We start from the raw sequence: 6,261 nt of genomic DNA on the forward strand, positions 1-6,261 counted from the left end.
GCCTGTGAGACTCTTATTTCCAAATAACTAGTTGGTGGAGGGGGACAGATGAGGAGGGGTAGGCTTGAGCTGTGGCTCAAGTGGTGGAGTGCTAGTCTTGAATGAAAAAGCTCAGGGAGAGCACCAAGACCCTGAGTTCAAGCCCCATGACAGGCACACACACACACAAAATGAAGTCTAAAAGAGAAAATATACATGGAAAGAAAAATAAGAAGGTTTAGTGTTTAAAAGAATTATCTCCCATACTTAATTTTTATTATATAACATTTGTTCACAGTCTTTTTGAGTTTCATAACTTCCTGATGGTAGTAGAAAGGGCATATACATTTAGCAGATCTTTTTTATTTCTCATTTTGTTTTTTGGTGTAAGACTGGAACTCAAACTTAGTACCTGTTGCTTTGGCTCATTGGGTAGTGCTCTACCACCAACTAAACCATGCCTCCAACCCTGATGTTTTTGTTGGTTGTCGGGCTTAAACTGAGCCTGGGCACTGTTCCTGAGCTCTTCAGCTCAAAGCCAATGCTCTACCACTTAAGCCAAAGCATCCAATCCTAATCGGGTTTTTTTTTTTTGCCAATATTGGGGGTTGAATTCTGGTTCTGGGCACTATCCCTTAGCTCCTTTTCCTCAAGACTAGCATTCTACCACTTGAGCAATTTCTGGCTTTTAATTACAGATAAGACTTTCCTGACAAAGCTGACTTCAAACTGCAATCCTCAGATCTCAGCCTCCTGGGTAACTAGGATTAGAATCATGAGCTAAAAAGAAAACTTTCTTTATATTTAAGAGGAAAAAAAGAGTGGTCTTAGACATGCCAAGGTCCTCAGTAAAAATGTGAGCTCTTTAATCTTTTAATTCAGTGTTTTTCTCCAGTGGAATTCATACCAGTACTTATTTTAAAAATAGTTCTGTCACCGCTAAAAGATAAAAGCATGAGTCCCTAAAGTATCATCCTAATGCATTTCTGCTGAGTGATAGATGTCTATTGATCTCTGCATAGACAGGAAATCAGATTAGCCTGTGTAAAATTTCATCAGGGCTGTCAAAGCCTGTGATCTACAGCACTGATAGTCTATTGTGACAGTTGGTTGTGTAGTAATATCTGGAATTTTCTCTTACTCATTTGTCTGCCTAGCTGGATGTTGAGACCTGGCAGCAGGAACAGCCTGTGGTACTACATACATGGACCAAAAAATCTGCCCATAAATATGAAAATAACTGCCATGAAGTATCTGTTTTTGTTAGCCCAGGGGCAACCTATTTTTAAGTGGAATTTGATGAGATGTGTGAAACCGAAAAGTACTAAGACTCACGTTTTTTCTTCCAAGCAATAGTGGATCAAAAACAAGAGAAAGAATATAATAGAGATTATGCCTTCACAGGTATGATTATCTGGAATTTACAGACTCTAGAGGTGGGAAGACACACTTTGGCACAAAAGTTGGTACTTATAAGTGGCCAAAGGTAAGTCATATTTCCCAAACAAGGTAAATAAGTATGTCTGTAGCAATTCTTGTCCTTTTTCCAATTTTAGAGCAATAAAGGTATGGTGTTTGGAAAGGACTAGCTAGGCTCTGGTGGCTCATGTTCATATTGTTCAAAATCCTAGCTACTCAGCAGGTTGATATTTGAGGAATAAGATTTAAAGCTAGCCTAGGTAGACAAATCTGAGAGCCCCATCTCAACCAGCAAAAAACCAGAGTGGAGACATGGCTTGAATGGTAGAATGACAGCCATGAGCAAAATAGCTGAAAAAGACTCAAAGCTCTAAGTACAAACCTTAATACAGTCACATTTCTAGAATGTAACCACACACATATTTCTGACAGCTGCTTTGATACTCTACTTGTAGAGAGGAACAGTTGCAGTAGAGATTATGTAGCCCACAAAAGCTAAAAATTTAACTATCTGGCTCTTCATAGGAAATTTGCTAATACCCAGGGTTGTCCAGAGTAAATTAAAGAGCTGTTAATTTCTGAGTTCAGAAGGGCCAGTGGATCCAAGAGAAAGACTTGAACCATGGTGAAAGCTAGGAGCCCAGTTGACAGATCTGTTTAATATCTGGGCTGCAGCCTGCTTCAGACTGTTTACTTCTCTCTCCTATCAAGGGTCTTGGTTGAGAACAAAGAACTGAGCCAGTGATCACTGGTTGAGCAGATAGTCACTTGAGTTTTAGAAAGCTGAACAGCAGTTTTCTACTAATTCTGCTTTCTACCTGTAGTTGTGAGTTTTGTGTTTTGGTATCATCTCTGTACATTTCTCCCTTAATAATTTTGAACTTGTAGAAATGGAGACTGCTTTTAAGATTTTTTTGAGTCACAAAGAACATACTTCACTGCTGAGTTGTTGCCTCCTTCCATCTTGTTGACCACATGACTTTTGTTTGCCTCTAGAACGTGACGTTTAAGATGGTCCTCTTTCATTCTGACAGCAGTAATAATGAATAGGGCTACAAATTCACTGTCACTGCCTATGGCCTGCCTGATGTTGCCGTGTCTTGTGGGTTAGACTTGCAACTCCTTGTTTCTCGACTAATGGGCCGCCTTGACTCTCAGTGCATGACACTCAAGTCTGTGCATCGTAAGTTCACAGTCTTGTCCCTTCCTTTTTCATTACAACTGTTTTGAAGAGCAAGGTAGGAACTCTCTCTCATAGATGGTCTCCACCTCACAAAAGAGCAAGGTATTAATAATGTTTCTTTTTAGTTTTCTTTAAACCAAATCAAAACAGTTTACCCACTGGACACCATTGGGAAGTTTCTTGACTCAGGCTTTGGCCCTATCACAAAATACGTTGTGGATGCCCTCTATGGAGGACAATTGGGAAATTGCTCTTTATAGCAGCAGCATAGTCATTTTTAGAGATTTAAGTATATTCCAACTAGAAGGTAGAAATATAGTCATTTGATTGTTGTTTAAGTGAAATTTATGTGAACATAAATAGGTATGTGAATATATATATATATTATCCTAAAATACATTAACCACCTTCTTATCATTTGTTCTAAGGGGTAGATTCATAGAATAAGTCTTTTGGAGTATTTTATATCTATATAATTTTTAAAATATTTTTCTGATTGTAAAATCAAATATCATTCATCCTAAATGGTCACTTTCTGTTAGGATTTTAAAAAGAGGTAGCTAAGGAAGTACAGCAGTATGTACGTGGTGTTCAGGTAAGGAGTAGGTTTATTCATCATTCCGGCTGACACCAGGCCATCTTGGTCCTCAGCGTGGTGGGGAAAGGACTGGGAAAGAGAGCTTGAAGAGCTGGGAATAAGAGAGAAAATAGCTAGAAAAGAGAGCACCTGGGAAAGGTGGGAAAGAGAGAGCTAGGAAATAGAAGAGACCTGGGAAAGAGAAGAGAAGGAAAGAGCTGAGAAAGAGCTAGAAAAGAGCAGAGAAAGGGCATCTGGGCCTGGGGTAGGCCTTATCTAAGGTATGGGCGGAGAAAGTTGTGGCCACATCAAATTCAGATGTGACCTCAGCAGATGCAGATGTGACCTCTTCCATGTGTGCCAGTTGCCTAGATAACGCAAGTACTGGGTAGAAAATTTGCTGCATGCCTAGATAACGCAAGTACTGGGTAGAAAATTTGCTGCAAGGAGGGTGGAGTCTGCTTGCCATCCAGGAGCAGACTTTACACTTTCCAAAGCCTGTGTGTCTAATTTCCCTTACTTTCTTTTTTTTAAAAAAATTTATTGTGAAAATACTGTACAGAGGGGTTACAATTACATTGGCAAGGCAATTAGTACATTTCTTATCAAGCATTGCTGCTACCTCCTTTGTTTCCTCTTCCCACCCCTCAACTCCCCCCCGCCCCCCGCCATCCTGCCAAAGTTGTAAAGTTCGTTTTTCAACATAACAATTTGTCCATCTCATTGTTGTAATGGGTCCACCTATATCACTATTTAAACGGTTTGTTTTTGCCCTTCCCCTCCACAAATTATAACAACATCAAATACAATGAAAGCAGGGATTATACCGTGGGGGAGGGACATACAAAGCAACAAAGAAATGATCTTATAAATATGTTAGATACAATTGCAAGAAAGAAAAAAAAACGTTTGACTACTTATCTTGGGGTTCATATCACCTAGCATCAACTTATCTGACCTTTTCTTCTTGTCTCAGACATAAACTAGTAGTTCAGATTTCAAACTGACAAATAAATGTAAGGAAGCCAACAAAAAAATTCAGTTCCTCTCATCTGATGATGCCTCTACAACAATGAGGAAAGAGTTCATCCTGCTAAGGAATTATGATAGGATATCAAAAAGAAAATTCATTCTTCTAGGTCTTCCATATTTTTTCAATGTAACCTAAATGATGTAAAACACAATATACTGCTCTGATACTTTTACGTTTTATCAGTTTTGCACATTTTCATATGGACTTCACCTCAGTCTACAACATTCCTTCATTATTCTGTCCCTGATATTTTTACACTACCACGACATAAGAACATTTTCATATGATTTTTATTATAAAAAAACTGTACAGAGGTGTCTCATTTATGAGAGCAAATAATGAGTACATTTCCTAACAAGCATTGTTCCCTCTTCCCACCATCCCTTCCCTCCCACCTCCACAAATACGCTCCCCTTCCCCCTTCCCCTGCCTAAATTGTAAAGTTCATTTTTCAGCAGAGTGTCTTGTGCATCTCATTGATTCAATGGGTTAACCTGTATCCCTATTTAACCATTTTGTATTTCCCTTCTCCTCGTCAAATTAGAGAAACGTATACACAGGATGTAGGTGTACCAACTTCAAATACAATGAAAACAGGGGTTATAGCGTGCGGGAGGAACATATACAGAAACAAAAAAAATCATATTGCACATCATAAGTACATTAGAAACAATAACAAGAAAGAAAAAACATACTTGTGTCCCTGTCTTTGGGTTCATTTCCCTTAATATCATCTTATCTGCTCATATGCACATAGCTTTTGAATTATTCTGCTTATCCCAGACATATATTAGTTATTGAAAATAAGGGAAACCACGGGACCTATGTTTCTTTGGACTTGGCTTACTTCACTTAATAAAATTTTTCCAAGACTTTCCAATTCCTAACAAATTGGGTGATACCATTCTTTCTGATGGAGGCATAGAATTCTGTTGTGTATGTACACCCATATTTTCTTGATCCATTCATCTACTGAGGGGCATCAGGGTTGGCTCTATATCAGCTATTGTAAATAATGCTGCAGTAAACATAGCTGTGCTGGTAGTTTTAGTATGGTCTTGTTTGTGATCATTTGGGTAAATGCCCAAAAGTGGGATTGCTGGGTCATAGGAAAGCTTTATATGGAGTCTTTTGAAGAGCCTCCATACTGCTTTCCAAAGTGGTTGAACAAGTTTACATACCCACCAAGAATGCAGTAGAGTTCCCTGTGGCCACATACTCTCCAGCATCTGTTGTTGCAAAAATATGGAACATTTCACTAATTTGCATGTCAACCTTGCTCAGGGGCCATGCTAATCTTCTCTGTATTGTTCCAATTTTAGCGTATTTGCTGCCTAATTGAGCACAGAACATTTTTTATATATAAAGTGTAATTGATTTTCTTAAACTAGACAATTCAAAAAAAAAGTAAGTTCAAAAGAATTCTTGTGAAATTTTAGAACCATGTATTTCTTCTTCTTCTTCTTCTTCTTCTTCTTCTTCTTCTTCTTCTTCTTCTTCTTCTTCTTCTTCTTCTTCTTCTTCTTCTTCTTCTTCTTCTTCTTCTTCTTCTTCTTCTTCTTTTTTAGCAATACAACAAACTGTTAAAACCATGTATTTCTTACATAAGCACACATTTAAGAATAAAGTCAAGATTGGCATGTCAAAAACAAAATAATTCCAGATATTTGTTGTTCAAGAGATGTGTAAGAGGAGAAATTCATTTATTCTATACAAGGCACCTGTCATAATGAACACTGCAGCAAGTGTTAAGGTTTGTTAAGTTTTAAATGTATTTAATTTTGGGAATTTGCATATATATGCCAAAATTAGGACTGTTTGGCTGGTCATAAACTTTTCTATAAAGTATTTAAGGCTTATGGTAGCAGACATATGGTACTAATTATGTACCTTTCAGAGTTTATACAAACATTACCAATAAGAAATTGCAAAGTCTTTGAGTAAAGAAGCAGAGTGAAGAGTTAAGACTTTGTTAACCATATAGTTTCTTTAAATTTTTAGGGCTTCCTTACTTAACATGTTAGTGAGGAACAAATGATGATATAAGCCATATACAAATGATGAGATGAG

General features: G+C 37.7%; 1 non-coding gene across 1 annotated transcript; it reads right to left on the reverse strand.

The window, feature by feature from the left end:
- Positions 1–5,430: 5,430 nt before the first annotated feature.
- On the reverse strand, positions 5,431–5,537 carry LOC138822892 (U6 spliceosomal RNA). Its single transcript, XR_011370662.1, has one exon. It is a non-coding gene; the product is annotated as a U6 spliceosomal RNA (small nuclear RNA).
- Between the last annotated feature and the right edge of the window lie 724 nt (positions 5,538–6,261).

This window comes from Dipodomys merriami, unplaced genomic scaffold (assembly GCF_024711535.1).
Source record: "Dipodomys merriami isolate MVZ:Mamm:240054 unplaced genomic scaffold, mDipMer1.0.p SCAF_1161, whole genome shotgun sequence".
In the NCBI taxonomy this organism is placed as follows: Eukaryota; Metazoa; Chordata; class Mammalia; order Rodentia; family Heteromyidae; genus Dipodomys; species Dipodomys merriami.